Consider the following 16,396-nt stretch of genomic DNA (forward strand, 5'->3'; position numbering starts at 1 on the left):
TTGCCTGTGTCTGATTGTGTGAGTCATGACCCTAAGAGCATTTGGTCAGGCATCTAGAGATCAGCCAACCATATACCTGATGTTTCATTGGCTATATTTATAGTTTCTCTGATGATGAAATCTGGATTTCTGCAACAACCAACATAATTTCTCTGCCGTCATTTAAGACCTTGTTTGAGGAAGGAGCTGGCAGATGCTTGTGACGCCAAATGAGGCTCTATCATGCTTTCTGTTGTGCACGGTCCCCTGAGCGATGGGGGCCACTGCCTTTCTGTGCCTGTTTCCTGAAAAATGTCACTGTTCAGAAAGTTGTCTGAAGCCAGATTCAAATTTCGTATGAAAAACATTAATTGAGGGGAAGCACCACTGCAGGGGGAAAACCCCATACCTTGACACACTAGGATGATTGCAAGAATTCTTTAAGATGTCTAAAAGGAAATGTTTCTCATAACATGGAAAAGGCATTTAGATTTTACATTGCTGCTGCAAAATGAAAATTTTAAAGTGGGAGAATTTACCTTTGGTTATTTCTGATAGAGACGAGAGTAAGTCATCATAAATCCATGTAGAGGTATTGCAGCTGCACTGATTTCTACCTGTTCAGACCCTAAATCCACTATTTAAGAATGAATGTACTAGCTGCAGGGACAGTTCTTCTAGCTACATCCTTATTTGAGGTAACCCCACTTTTAAGTACAAACAGACATTCTGTGTATCTTTTTCCCTTTACAGACTTTTATTTATATTCTGTATCTGTATCTCACATGCCAATGGAAATCAGAAAAGGAAATTAATTCGTATGACTGGACTTCATAAATTTCATGATTTACCAGTAATGAAATCCTGGTTTGCAGGATGAGAAATAATAGGGCTTTTCCAAAATATCTTAATCCTTGGCTATGATTAGTGGCATAAAATGAACCATTCTTTCCTATGTGTCTAAAGTCCAAATTGTGCTCCATGTAGCTATGTGATATTCTTTCCAGTCCCATGTCAATAAATAATTGCAGTGCTGCTCTTTAGTCTGTCTCTGACCTTCGCTATGCTTGCCTTTCTTGAACAAAAGCTAAGAATTGTGACAGTTGATCTCCTTTTGTGATCTTATCTAGCCTGGTGTGAAAGGAAAGTTTATTAATCCTACTCCCAAATTCCTTAACCAGTTTACCATAAATGTACTACTCTATAAGCATATGTAATACAGCACAGCCATAACAGTGCTTAAAACAGGATTAGGCAATACCTCCAATTTTCCAGCTACTCCTACTTTTGCAGAAATGCAAATTCACTTTCTTTCTATTGTCAAGGGTCATCTTTTTATAAAACCAAAGTATTTTAACTAGTTCAGGTTTTATGAGTTTAGGCTAGAATATTATCTAGTCTGTCTAAACTTGGCCGCTTTGCATAATTATAGGTGTTATTACCTGAGCACAAACCGAAGATGATTTGAGTTTTAAGGAGCCTCTTTTGGAGATGGGAAGAACCAAATAGCTTAACATCATCTTGTTTTAACAATTAAGAATTGTCAGCTGGCCTGTGTACGCAAGCAAAGGAAGGACTTCTAGGCCTAGAGAAATGGTTTAGGATCTAGAAAAGAAAAACCATATGCTACTAAAACCCTGTGTATGGTTTTCCACTATTCCCTAGAAAGCGGATAGGGCTCTAGGATCAAACTGTACCCACACACCATATGCATTAAAGCAAACACATTGAAGTAAACACATAAGTGTTATTGACCTCTTTGAGTGGTAGGAATCAAGTATGTCTGCTGACATCAGAGAGACTGTGCATGCTTCAAAATTCAGGCAAAATAAGAGAACAGATCTACTTGTCTTTTTTGCATGTCAGCATTAAAACATTTCAAATAATCTTTAGGGAATGAGCAAAATAGGGTGTTTACAACACAGTGACTGATTCTTTCCTGCCAAGCCATCATACCCTGTAACTTTTGCATGTGTAGACCACCTTTAAATATCTGCCTGATACTGAATAAGGAGTTGATGCAAAGCCCATTGAAGCAAATAAGAATTCTTCTGTTGTCTTCTGTGCTCCTTGGATTAGGCTCCAGTTTACTATCATATGAGAACCTATCACCTAATTTTCTTTTAAAAAGTCCTATGTTAAAAAAAATGCATGAAAATGTATAATACTGGATGAAAATTTAAGGGCCTAAAGGTTGATGCAGACACAAGTTATCGTTCCCAGAGTAACTGCAAAAGATTATGTTACATTAATATGTGAAGGTTAATGGCACATGCAATAATCTAAAATACTGTCTGTATTGCATATGTCAGTGACTGACATATGCAATATGCACAGCGTGACTGACTTGCAGGGTTTTAAGATGTTGTTTGGATGTGCTGATATATAGAGTAATGTTTGTGCTGGTTACAAGGCCTAGGCCAAAGTGATCTCAAGAAGCCCTACTTTCTATTGAATAGTGGATAAGTATATTTTGGGTCAATGCACCACTGTACCTGTTTCTGCCCCCCTTTATACCAGTTGGAAAGAGAAATTTCTCCAAGTAGTTGTCGTACAGGTGTGTAAGGTCCCTTTCTGCCATTTTGGGGGTTTCTTGAGTTGCTGTACTTTTTCCTGTGGTCTGTAACAAGACAATGGTAACATGGCACCATGCATTCTTCATGGAAAATGGGATAATTTCAACAATTTTCCATTTTCTGCACCGTTTTTTCTCTGAAGCTGGGGGCCTTCTCTCTGTGTGCAGTTTTCTATTGCAATTCTCCATAGATAGCCATGACAAAGAGAAAGCATGAAAGCTTCTAGGGCAGAACATTCATCCTCACTTATCTGGCCCTTGGAGACATTAGCTAATCGAGCCACGATACTTCATACAATAGGACAAGTGCTATAAAGCTATGTCTGTTATCCCAGCCAACGTGGACACTTATCATTCCCATGGCCATTTTATAGTACTTGTTTTCTTCTGACAACAACATCCACAGCCTATGGTGCTATGGACTCCAACAATGAATCTGATGCTGGCTCTCTGTGTTATCGGCTCCCTAATAACTGTCTTTTCTTTTTTCCTTTTTTTTTTTTTTTTGTCTTTCCCACCCCATTTGTGAGAATTTGTCCCCTGGAGCTCTTCTCTATCAGGCCCCTGCAGCTGCTGTTATTTTAGATATGGCAGGAAGTAGGTACCGGAAAACAGCGAGAGCTCACAGCGCTCAGAAAAATCTAGAAATTCCTCTGATTTACCACAGGCTCTGGCTCCAATCAAAGTCGGTTGCAAAAAGGGAAAAAAAGAAGGGGGGGGGGGGGGGGAGTGGTGCTGGCAAGGTGAAAGGCCCTAGCAGACAACTGTGTCTGGGCTGTGTGTGTCAGGAAGGAGAGTTTCAGCCATCACCTCCTGCAGAGTACTGGAGAGATGCTCCAAGCGTTCATGCCATCGGTGCAGCAGAGCTGGGGCTGGCACCCTTCCTCACCAGTTAGAAAACCCCCTCTCGCTTCCCCAGGGACATGCGTTTCTAAAAGCTCATAGCTTTTTACACTCTCCCCTCTTGTGTCTAGTGTGTGCCTGAAGCAGATCAGCTTAACCGGTCATACGGCAGGCTCCCATAAATGCTTTTAGCACAGCTTAGCAGCCAAAGGCACTGATGGAAAGTCACTGGAGCAAGAAGCTTACATCACTACTACTATTATTGTTATTGTCATTATTATTGCTATTATTATTTTACAACTCAGGGTACTTCTTAATCTGCTAAGCGAAGACATTTTCAGCCACTTTGAACACCCTTTAAATCAATCAGGCCGACTCTGGGGTTGACTTCTAAAAGAAAAGAAAAAAAGAAGAAATGATAAACACCTCCACACCTTTCAGTTGGCAAGTGGTTTAGAAAACAAAGACACCACCCCCATACACAAAGGCATACACGGAAAAGATACTACCTTTAGAACTGGTTTGAATAAACAAATCTTCCTCTTTGACACAGCAGATAAGGAGGAAGATGTCCACCCACAGACATCTCACACCATTAGCAATCTAGTTAACATCTGTAAATGTTTTAGGGAAAGAAATTACACTTTGAGACATTTCTTTTTTAATTACAGGCTCCAGATGAGATTTGTTAGAGCAGGGAAATGTATCCCATAGCGACTGATGTCAATAGCAAGCAGTCCCTAAAGCCAGCCAGGATTGGGAAAGCCATGCTGTTTGCTGCTCTTGGCACTGCTCCCTGCTTTCACAATGTCAAACTTAGAACCGCCTTTATATGCACTTTCCATTTTTTTTTCCACAGTAGCTTTGCCAGCAAGCTGTAAACTACCGTATATCACTCAGATTTAAGAACCTAAACTTTAAAACAAATTAAACTCTTGTTGACATTGTAGTAAAAATCAGAATCGAACTGAACAGCTCAGTAAAACTGCACTTCAATTATTTTATGGATTTAAGATTGTTTTCTAGGATTCCCAGACTCCCAATACAGCAAAGTTATTTCCTCTTGGCAGATGTCTGGAAAAAAAAATTCATTGAATGGATAAAATTATGTGGCAGACACCAGGTTGAAGCCTAAAGGGAGGAAACGGTGTCTCCCCAGCACCTGTAAATATTTGCTCAGTGTCTTGACCAGAAAAGGCTTTCGTCCATACTTTGAAAAAAAAATAAAAAATCATCAGGGTATTTGTTTTGTAAGTTTTTAAGAAAATTGAATCTTCATCTGTCAAAACCCAGTTCCTAGCTAAGTGTTTATGTGGTTTTGAACGAACGGCAAATACAGGTCTGACCCACCCTTCAGAACCATGTCCAAACGCAGGTAAATGCATGCCGCACATGAGTGCTCCTAGTGGCTGGCCTCTGCTTATCTTTCATCTCCCTACTTAGCAGTTAATGTTGGGTATTCTTTTTATGATTCTCTTTTTTTTCCTATTCTGTAAAATGGAAACAGAGGTTTCCATCTGATCAATTGCCAGGTTTCCATTCTTTATAATGTTTCCTCTCAAAACATTTTGGAATGAAAGTATTTCAGAAATGTGTGTAGACGGAAGCTACTGGAGATAATAATTTGTTTCATGTAACTGTGTTTTACAAAAGGTGTGGTGGAAGGCTGTTGCATGGGGCAAACAACAATCAGCTTGTGCAGCCTTTCATCAAAACCTTCGTTGCACTTAACTTTTCCCTTTCATCACATCAATGAAATGTCCTTTATGTCCCTAAGGCCCCAGCCTGAAAAATGTTACATTCCCAAGGTCTTCAGCAAGAGCTGATCCTTGCTGAGTTACTTCTGTCACAAGGATGCTTCTGAAGATTGAGCCAGATGTTGCACATCTGCATGGCTGCAGCTAGGTCCTGGGGTCTGCGTGTTCTGGCTGTATGCCCGAGGGAGTGGGGAGCCTCCTGTCCCTTGAGCAATGAGTAGTGTGGATTTTCCAAAGCTGCTGTGTTAGGCTCCATGCATTCACCTCCCGATCTGAGCTGGCTGACTTGACCTGACCGAATCTCATGTAAGCAGCCAGTTTTCTTCATTGTAGCATTAATAAATTTTTTAAAGCTACTCTTGAATTACTGTTAAAGTTCTTCCACTCATTTTGTTGCCTGGAGCACCTCTCAAAGTGAAAGCCAGATTCCTAGTGGAGTTTGGATGTGCTGCCAGATCACAGCCTGGGCTGTGGAAGCACCCTGTCATTTCTCAGCTATCAAGAAGTGAGGGTTTTTTTGAGTCCAAGTACTCAAAATGAGGCAGAAGTCTGTCACACATAGCGAGTGGTTGTTTGGAAAGTGTAATGCAAACATTTTGAATACAATTTCAGGTCCTTAAGTGTGCTTGAGAGATGAGTGTTGTATGCCTGTGTTTTTCAAGTGCCTTTTTCCTAGTTCTCTAGTGCTGGCCTCAGGTTTGCCTGTGGGCTTCGTTCTTGGGGCACAATAAATTTCCCCGTTAGTGGAGAGCACTGAGCTTCAGCACAGTTCTTATGTCAAGCACTGAGCTGCCAGGGGAAAGGTTTCCTACTTCCCTGAGAGCCCAGCTGTGATTCTTACTGAATTTTTGCAGCCATACCTGGTATTTTTTCTGTTGACATTGCTCTGCCAGTCCAGCCTAAGGAGCCATTCTGCAGCTTAACACAGCATGTGGGAGAGGGGAAAAGAGGAAAAGACATTTTGCCATGTTGCAGCTCTATTGCACTGGGGCCATGTACGAATAAAAGTGTTCTTCCAGCTACTCTAATTTGAGAGGCTTGCATCCTCATGTGGTTTTAGCATTTGAGGAGTACTGGAGTCCAGCAGCTGTCTGGATGTAGTGGTTTTCACAGCTGCACCTACTGTGCTGGGAAGAGCACCTTGTAACACCCAGTTGTTGGTTTCCCCACTGTGGCTCAGCTTGTATTGATATGTCACCAGTGTGGCTCCACTAAATCAGCCTTTGGATCAAACTTGAGCCAAACTGTACAGGAGTTTTGTCATGGAAAGGTCCTTACTTAGTGTAGTTAGTGTGGTGAAAAACCAACACAAGAATATCATTAACCACTGCCAATACTCTTCTCCAAGGCACTGCGGCGGAGAGGACATGTATTCCTCTTTGAACTGCAGTGATCTTCAGCAACAGATGCCGCCGTGGTTAAAATAAAATCCCTTGGCATTGCGTACAGCTCGCATTATGGTGGTGGCCAGGTCATCATGGCACAAGCAAATTAATTGCATGACAATTTGCCTGCATCATTTTTTTTCACAGGCTATTTGCAGCCACCAGTGCAGATTCCCAGAGCTAGCCCTGCTTCAGTGCCCATGGCTTAGCAGCCGTCTTCCATCACCTGAGGCTTTCCCCCAGCTAGTGTGACCTTCCCCAGCCTAGCCTCCAGCAGGCTCATAGGTGGATTTCTTTTCTCTAACCAAACACAATAGCCGCACCCAGCTTTTCTCTTCCATTGAGCAGCATGTGGCCACTCACTGAGTCATCTCATGGCCATCATTCTGTACGCCTGAGCAACCCCCCTGTGAATTATGGGTCAGCAAACAAAGCTCAGCCTTCTCCACAGCGTTGGTGGGAATGTGGCCCAACAGTGGTCACCCCACAAAGCAGCACATAGGCACATCATGTTTGTATATGCAGCAGCATCCTAGCGTTGTCCCTGCCTCGGTGCCCTCTTTGCTAGATGATGTGAATAATAGCATTGATCTTTTCTGTTTAGCATGCGCTTTGAGGTTTGCTGGTGAAAAGAGCTATAAAGGAAAGAGGTATTGATGATGGTAATAGGGCAAGTAGGGTACATTTAAAAAAACAACCCTTCTTGCTCAAAAAACATATCTCCAGGACACTTTTATTGTTGAGGCCCAATGTTACTTCTACTGAAGTCTATCCGACCTTGAAGCTGGTTGAGTGGAGGAAGAGCTGAGTCTTTTGGCTGTTCTCTGCTGTAGGAAGAAAAGACACACAGCAAATGCTCCTGTGTGACCCAGGGTGCTTTTTCCTTTCATCCATTCATTATTTCTTGGCTTTATTTGATATTCACAACTGCACATGAGCTGTTTTTTATGAACAGCAGCAAAAGGTGGCTAATTTTGGAGGATTCCAGATGATCACTAGGGGCCACACTATTATTACATAAAGTCAATTAAAGAGTATACGTGCACATCCCATTGATTTGATTTAGAACTAACAAAAGCTTCAGTAATGTGCAATTACAAGAAACTTAATGACCCCTTTATACCGAATGCAACTTCTGTGGCACCTAATATGCTTTGATGAATTGCTCATTATGTGCAATGTTGGAAAAGCTTCTAAAAAGATTAATAATTGTAGAATCGATAGAGAAATTCAGTCTTATTTGGCTTTTTAAAAACTCTGAAATCAGTAAGTCATAGAGATTATGGATTCTCTTTTTGCTTTTTCCTTCTGTACCCTCAGAATTTGGTATTTTTTCTAAAGCTAATCTGACACTTTTTTAGCACATGGAGAAACCCCTTCTTGTGTTATGTGGTCAGGTCTGGCCTGATACAAATTACTATGTGAGGCCCAAAAGGCTGGTGCCAGCTGCCATCAGAAACAGAAGTGCTGGACTGGATGCGTGCACATGGGATGGTCCTTTGGCAGGGCAGGAGGTCTCCAAGTAGCAGCCTCCAGCATCGGGCTCAAAGCTTTCCACCGTGGTCCAGACCCACTACCCCTCTTCCATTCACTGCCTGTAAATTTCAGGAGCTGCCAGCCCGTGGGGCATCAGGGAGGCTTTAACCCTACTCTTCTACCTATGGGTGCTTTGAGAGCCTCATGTCTCAAGTGTTGCCTATGCCATGGTTGACTGCTAGTTGTGAGATACAGCAAACCTTGTGGGGTGGGATCAGAACTATGAGAGTAGGAAGAAAAAAATGAGGTTTCATTTCTGTTGCATTTGCGTTTTAATAAATGCTGCCAGAGATGTCTGGAGGCTAAAAAACGGGCAAATGCAGAATTGCTTTAAATTTGTTTCAATTTTGAATCCATACTTGTCATGCTTCGGGGCATTATTTTTGAATGCCAGGGTCTGACAACGCTATTTGACTGTTGGGCGCTAAACCAGAAAGTAAAACTGATCACCACGGTCAGTTTGTATCGCTGTATTTGCTACAGTGAGAGCAAATTGCTGTTGTCTGTAGCAAAGCGGTGCGTGCTCTTCCTTATTGCTTCCCGACTGGTACCTACAGAGCTTCCAGCAGTATCGACCTCTGGTTTTAGGTAGCATTTGCGTAGTTCTTCTGTTATGTGGAAATTTTGTGTAAAGTGTAAAATACATCTGTTTTGTTTCCCTTACAGATGCTCTCAGGAACGTAAACACATAATTTTGGTTAAAATGCGGTTTATTTCTCCGTTGCCCAGCCCTACCCTCACGCGTGTGTGTATGTGTGTGTGTCAAAAGTGGCTTGCATCATACTGGGGCAGATTCTGCAGCCATTGCATAGCCCGAACCCCAGCTGCTCCAGGCAGGGTTGGCCTCAGTAAGGGCTACTGAAAATTCCTGTTGACTCTGTGATTCTTTGGTATAAAAGCTAAAGCAGGTTGAGCACGGTCACCCTCAGATTAGGAGTAAAAACGAGCTAAAGTTTAGACCCCAGTGTTCTGGGAATCACTGTGGCTCTCCCGATCCTTGTGCTAATTCCCAGCAGTTGGGGAATTAATCTCTAAATGTTTGCAGAGCAGGAGACGTGGGGCGTTTTCTAGGGTTGCATATGGGAGGGATAAAAAAAATCCAAACCCAGGAGTTGTGGTGCGATAGGATGGGACTAATTTAGTCTGGGCACCTAGTCAAGAGCCCCAGTTAAATTACTGCCACACGGTGCTGTCATCACACTACAGCGAGGAACCGTTCCCATTAGCCCTCCGCAGTGCAGCCACTGTGGGAGATGTCACATTTGTTTGGAGTTGTTGATCTCAATAAGGCAGAGGGTAGAGCAGGTAGGAAAACAATTCCATGTTAATGTCTGTCATGCACAACAATACCATCCATCGTGCCAAGCCAATGTTCGTATTGGTGGGATCATGTTTTATTAAAACCTGCTACTTGTTGTCACTCACTTGCTCCACTGTCCTATTCACTGTCTCCAAAAATAGCATGCCCTGTGGTGGTGCTTATTATGATTAAACAGATAAAAATAAGTTTAAGGTTTAAACGCATCCAGGACACCTGAGGTAATAGAAGATCTGACTTCTTTATGGAACGTGTTGAAGTTATATTTTCCATTGCTTCACAAGACTTGTTTTGTTTGGTTTTTAATTCACTAAGCTTTAATGTGATCTATAGTTTCGCATTACATGCTGGCACCTCAGGAATTTGTATAATTTTCTGATTTGTTTTTTCATTCACAGGACAATACTTACTAGCTTTGGAAAAATAATTTCTCTAAGACAGCCCTATTTCTTTTCAGTGATTTTGTTTGTTGCAGCTTTCATGTGTCAGAAAGGACAGAAGTCAGGAAATAGGTACCTTGATAAAAACTGTGGGATTTTTCTAGTGGGATAGAGTTTATACCAGGAGCTTAATTTCTTTACTCACTGTATTGTGTGACTATATTTAACCATTTTTTTCTTTAAATAAAATTTGTACATGAAGATAAGAGGAAACATATCTTTTACTTCTGCATTTCTGCTTCCTCTGCATTTATTTGTAACATTGAATTCCAATTCAGTGGTGCTAACATGTAGAATTTCATTTGAAATGAAGGGCATACAAAAGCACAAGAGCCTGATGGAGCAAGATGTGGCATTGCTGGTGGAAAAATGTGAGGGCAGTAATTATAGACAGCAAAGTGAACGTCATACTAAGAAGCATTACTACAGGTAGCGTGGTGTCAGCATCAGACTTGTAGACTCACTCCAGAGTTATGTTTCCCTGTTCATATACTGAATAGTATATGGTGTGTATATATATATATATATATATATATATATATATATATATATATATAGTATATCACTGACCGCATAGTCAGAGCTGTACTCAGTGGAGAGGAGAACACAATCCCTGCTCCACAATGCTTGTGACCAGGGAGCTGTTGCCAACAGTGGAATTTCAGAGCACTTAGGGGTACGTCCATACTGTGTAATGAAGTATTGGAGAGTTCCCTGACCTGGATGTTGCTGTAGTTGTACTAATGTAAGGCTTGACTAGTGAATTCTGCTGGAAGACAAAAGCTATGAACCAAATCAAGGTAGTTTTGCTTCCAAGACTGCTGCTCATTTCCGGAGATTGCTCAAATGTGACACCTAGCTGTGCAGTTTGACCAGCGCCAAACATGGTCCAAACGTGGTGCCCAAACGTGGCACTGCATTGCTTGGGCAATTACACTGATCTGAAAGATGAAGCATTGTTGTCTGGACATGGCAGAATCCAGACGTGATTTCACACAGGCTTTTCACACATGTGTCCTGAAAGATGCAGCTGGTATTACTTGTTTTTTCCATGACACATGCACCAGTCACAGCAGGTTGCTTTTGTTCATCTTTGGTGAGAAAGCATTATGGTATCTGAATCTCCCTCACCTCAGCTCTGCTCCATCGTAGTGATGATGGTCCCCAGAGGTCACAGGTGAACAAGAAGTAACAAGCAAAGGTTGGTTAGTCAGCTGTGGAAAAAAAGCTTGGTGTGACCCTGAAGGCCTAGATGTCCTGGGACATTCCATGTGGCTTTTCTATTGATAAGGAAACTAAAAACCATCCTGAAGGAACTGAGCTGATGCTGTTGCTATTTATGAAGGAACAGGGACATGTACATATCCAGTAAATCACAAGGTGGCAGCTGTGTGAAAAACCTCTCAGTGCCCTTTGGCTTCAAGTCTATTGCATCCCTTAAAGAAGAGTGGAGCACAGAGCCACAGAGTTCCCATGTAAAAGAGAAGTGTGCAGTTGGAAATGGGGGCAACAGTAAACACAACCCACAATTCTGCTACTCGGTCTACTTGTACAAGCCTTTCTGGGCTGCTGCTGAAGTGGACTGAAATCAATGGAAGGGTGGTTGTTAACTTCCACAGCCATTGGTGTGCGATGTGTGAAGAGATAGCGGCTTAACCCAGACAGAAATTGGACCCCTAATGTTACCACTAACAAAGTGAACAGAGATGGGATACGTTTTCGATTTGTTCCTTGCCAGCACTGTTGAATTGTGTGTTTGACCGTGGCTCTCAGCTCACCTTCCGTTTTTTTCAGATTCTTGGGAACATTCACCCCAAGGAGTATGAAGTCTTCCAAGCTTTTGTATTTGTGGCCCCAGAGAGCTCCCACACTGTGGAAACCCACCGCATGTACCTTGTCCCCGCACCACTGACCTTGTAGCTTCTTTGAGTGAGATCAGTATCTGAGCAGAAAGTCAGAACCTCAGAAGAAAAGGTATTCTGTTAAAACAAAAGGCCACAATGTTACCCTTCTTAGTAGTCAGATACAAGGAAAGCAGAAATCTGCAGAAATTTAAAGTTTTGCCAGTTGATGGAATCCATGTACAGCCACCAAATGTTAAAAATATTCCATTTCCTATGAAGTTCACATCTATATATGGAACCCACATTTGTTCAGATATATCTGGTTGTCCTGTTCCATGCAAGAACCCAAACTGTTGCATCGGTAAGATACTGATTTTGCTAATTAGTAAAGCAAAAATTTCCATTGCAAGGGCATTTTAAAGCAAAATTAAAATACAAGAAGAAAAAAACTCCTTATTAAACTAAAATGTGGTGTAACAGCTCACCACATCCTGCTACTGTGGCATCTGCTGTTTAGCAAAGGAAAGGTTCCTCTTTCAGACGCCTTGACAGGTAGAGAGGTCACGTGTTACCTGCATTTCTCAGCACTATTAATTTTTTTTACTTTCTGTCAGTGGAAAAGCTGAACATGACAATGGAAAACCATCAGTTGAAGGAAGGCATTGTGGGGAACTGTAGGTGTTAGCTATAAAAGCGACAGTGGCCCCCCTCCCTAAAGCCAGCAGAAAAACAGTGAAAAAAAATCTGATGACAAAGGTGCTGTAAATCATTGTACTCAGCTGTTTGATCTGATAGGGTTAACCTGTTGCTTTAAGGGAAGTGTTGGGCTAATGTAGGCATTGAAAATTAAACATCTTGCATGCTGTTCCAGATCTGCCGCTAAGCTGTATGTAGGGCCTTCAGCAAGACAGGTAATTCTTTGGATCTCATCTGTCTGTAGAATGGGTGTCTTTGAGTACTCAGGTTATGTTGTTTTAAAAATGAGCATAAAGCCTTTGCAGCTTTTCTTCAAAAGAGGTTGCACTCGTTCAAAACACAACTGCTCCTGGAATGGTACTTAGATGTGAATGGATCTGTATCCAAGCAGCAGCAGAATCAAAGACCAGCATTTGCTATAGGAATGAAGCTCAAAACCAGTCCAAAATACCACTTACACTGAATACTGCTGTTCTGTGGAGCACACACAATCCTCCTGTAGTAGCAGGTTTGTAAGCCAAAACTCAAGCATTCAAAGCAGCAACCAGCTGACTCTCCTGAAAAATAAATTAAACATTTTGTTAGAAAGGTGGTAACTAAGAGAAAAACACCAGTTATTTTCTCTCCATGAGCAATATGTCTTAACCTCTCTGGGGAGTTCTGCAGTGGTCCTACAGGACCAAGTGGAGCCTTGAGGTTACCAAGGAGAAAGGAGTGTGATGGGCAGCAAAGGAGGTGGTGAACAGGGAACAATCAGCTCGTTCACATGATGCATGAATCAAATTATCAGGAAGCAAATTTAAACCAAGAAGAAAGTACTTTTTCCACCAGCACATCCCTGAAGTGTGGAACCTGTTGCTGCAGGAAACTGTGAAGGCCAAAACAGGTTCAGAAGGTTATTAGAAAACTTAATAGAAGAAAGTTCATCAAAGCTCACTAGAAATGAGCATGCAGAATTCCTGTTACTCACTAAGCCCTTCAGCAGAGTAAAGGTGTACTAGAGAAATCATCTCTGGGGGTGTACCTGGTTCCTGTGCTCTTTCCCAACAAATTGGCTGCTGGCCATTTTGGTTGATGTGACACTGGTACAGACAGACATACAGGATGCTTCAGATGGCAGAGCCATACTTCAGTAACAGAATTTTGATTTCCTGTTGGGAAGGACAATCTTGGGTCAACCTACAACAAGAAAATTTGAGGTTTTCTTAAAAAAAAAATCAATTTTGGTTGAACAGAACATTCCAAAAGATTCCATTTGATCCAAAATAAAACATTTCCTAACATGTAACAGAAGAATTAATATGTTTTGGACTATTAAAAGAAGCAAATTTTCCAGAAATGTAAAATAAAAAATGTTGATGCTAAAGAGTTTTGAAACTACTCTGAGTGACCCAAAACGCATTTTTCCCCCAACAAGTTTTCGCTCAGCATTTGTTTCTCAGCCCTGGAGGGAGAAAGAAGTGTCTTCACAGGAGTGCTAGACCCTGCAGCTGGAGGTGGTGGAGATCATCCTTGTGGCCAAACCCACCAAGTGTCTCTCAGGGCACTTCACGTGCTTGCCACCTGTTTCCCCATGTCCACATCCGCCGGAGGGTTTTCCTTCCAGCCTCAGGTGCTTTGGCGGGCAGCTTGGGAAAGCCCGCTCTCAGCGCACTTCCCCTTTCAGCTCTCATGTTTAGTGCTCTCTGCTAGCAGTCTGCCTCTACAAGATCAGCTGCTTTGCTAAATCATGTGTCGCCCCACCTGGGCCTTCTTCTGTGTGCACCCTTGTCCCTCTCTGTAGGTTTTTTCCACTGTGTTAATTGGGAATTTTTGCATTTTCAACACTGTGGTGGGTAAAGGTAAACAAGCAACAGAAAAATAGAGACCTGTGTCTGAACTATGCCATCCGTGGTCCACCATGGATGAGGGAGATGATAAACATCCTCTTTGTGTTGTTTGCCCTGTTGTATTGTGAGATCTGGTGGCAAGGGTTGCCCTTTAGTTGAGGTTCATTTTTCTCCCAAGTCCATGCTGACATCGTCTAGTGACTGTTGTTGAACAGCTCTCAGATGTTACATGAGGCCTCCAGACTTGACTGCTACTCATAAAGGTACCAGAAGCCCACCTATGTTAAGAAAGTAACATATAAAACTGAGGAATAAAGCTGAAGGTCTAGTCTGTATCCTATTTGAGTCAATAATTAAATTATGAGTTATTTCAGCTGGGGAAAGATTGGTTTGGCTCCTGAGATCTAGAGAGAATGCAGCCGAAGGACCATGGTGGTCTTATGGTCTCAGACAAGGCACATGGGCTTCCAGCTGAAATGAAAAGTTTTGTCGTCTCTAGGGTAAGCCATGTGTCCTACAGTGGTTAAGTGACAGAAGATTCAGGTGAGGGTGCCTAGCATGGCTGGAAAAGTCAGCCAATTTGGAGATGAACCTTTGGCCCTTAGACCCTCATGTCATCAAGTTTCTTCTGAAATACTTTTACAGATGCTTCAATAGGAAAGCAGGGGCTTGTGGGCTGGAGGGTGTTACTTTTGAAAGTATTACTGAGTGAATCAAGCAGGAGTACCTCAGTGTGTGCTGTAGCTTTAGTTTGAGATTTGAGTGCTAATCCTAACTGAGATGGGGAGCCCCTTTGCTTTTCCACCTCCATGTCCCCTTCTGTGAAATACCAATGATGCTTAGCTCACATTTTGCTGAAGCACTTTGAAGACTGTACAAAGACTGATGATAGCCTGGAGTAGTATCTTAGTTTTCTTTGATGTAACAGAAACTTTGAGAGAAAGTTAGCAAAACTGTGACACTGGCTGTCCTATATGAGGATTTGTTTTCATTGTCGTGCTCAACACCAAGGTATCACTGTGTGGTTTTGCTGCATACCCAGTGTTACTTTGAGAAGTTTATCAAAGAAACTATCTTTACAAAAGCATCATGGAAGAACCATCCTACAGAAGTGCGCTGTTTGCATTCAAGGCAGAGGCTCGATCCTGAAAGCTGTCCTGAGTCTTGCAGCATGTAAACAGAGTAGCACTCCTTGCTGTGTTTGGATGCATGCAAGGCAGTCTTTGACACAGAGCAGGAATTGCTGCTTGAGTTTGTTTCCATTGTTTGGTAATATTAAAGATGAACTGGCACTCTCAAGAGAAAGAAATGCTTTGTCTTCACATCGCATTTCCATACCACTCTTAGTTTGCTGCCATAAATAGGTAGTTGCAAATACAACTGATGTTTCCTTTCTGAAGTATGGTGTGCGTATCCATGAGTAGAAGTGGTTTCGGTGGCCAGGACCTGTGACACAAATCCTGCCTGATTCATGTGCTGCAATTACTAAATGGGCAATGGGTCTGCAGGAAAAAAAAAAAAAAGAAGGAAAAAAAAAAGAAACAAAACCCCAAACCAACTAATTGCTTCAGGAAGTTGTTTTTAGACAGGCTTGGTCTTTTCCAGTAAATACAAGAAGTTATCTGGATGGCTGCGAGCAGCAGCCCACGAGGAAAGGAAAACATGGGCTTTTCTGTGGTGCTTCCATGACGTGGGCATGTGTTTCCCACTCCCAGCAATGTCAGGGAAACTCAGAAGCAGTGATAGCCCTACTGATGGCATTTTATCTATCTTCATGTAAATCAGGTGGTGGTAGTCGCTGCAGGGAGGTGGGGTGGAAATAAAAGGGATGTTGTGTAGTCCACTGTAGATGGCCTTTGCCAGGTTCAGTCATTTCCTGTCCATCTGCCAAAAATCACAAGCTGATAAATGAACATAATTGGAGTGTGGGAAACTGTATTGCTTGATGATCTGCAGGGGAGGGGGAAAAGAATGAAAGAAGACTCGTGAATAAAGAAAACAACACTTTATCAGTGGAGATGCAGTCTGACTGGCTGATGCTGAGATGGGGAACCTTGTTTATTCTTTCCTCTGACTCTTGCCAAGGGTTTTAACTTGCTCGTCCCTCCCATCTGTCTGTGCGGATAGGAGCAAAGACTGTGTGTCCACGTGTGTTGGTTGCCATGAAAGGAGAGTATATATTTATATATGTTAC

The 16,396-nt window shown here is 42.2% G+C and overlaps 1 protein-coding gene across 5 annotated transcripts in view; it reads left to right on the top strand.

Moving 5' to 3' along the window:
• The window catches only part of NFATC1 (nuclear factor of activated T cells 1), a 116,301-nt gene that overhangs the window by 97,656 nt on the left and 2,249 nt on the right, over positions 1-16,396 (top strand). The gene's annotated exons all lie outside the window — the stretch shown is intronic.

Source organism: Pezoporus flaviventris, unplaced genomic scaffold (assembly GCF_033815535.1).
Source record: "Pezoporus flaviventris isolate CSIRO_AGI_PZ_B2104156 unplaced genomic scaffold, CSIRO_AGI_Pfla_v1 ptg000007l, whole genome shotgun sequence".
NCBI lineage: Eukaryota > Metazoa > Chordata > Aves > Psittaciformes > Psittacidae > Pezoporus > Pezoporus flaviventris.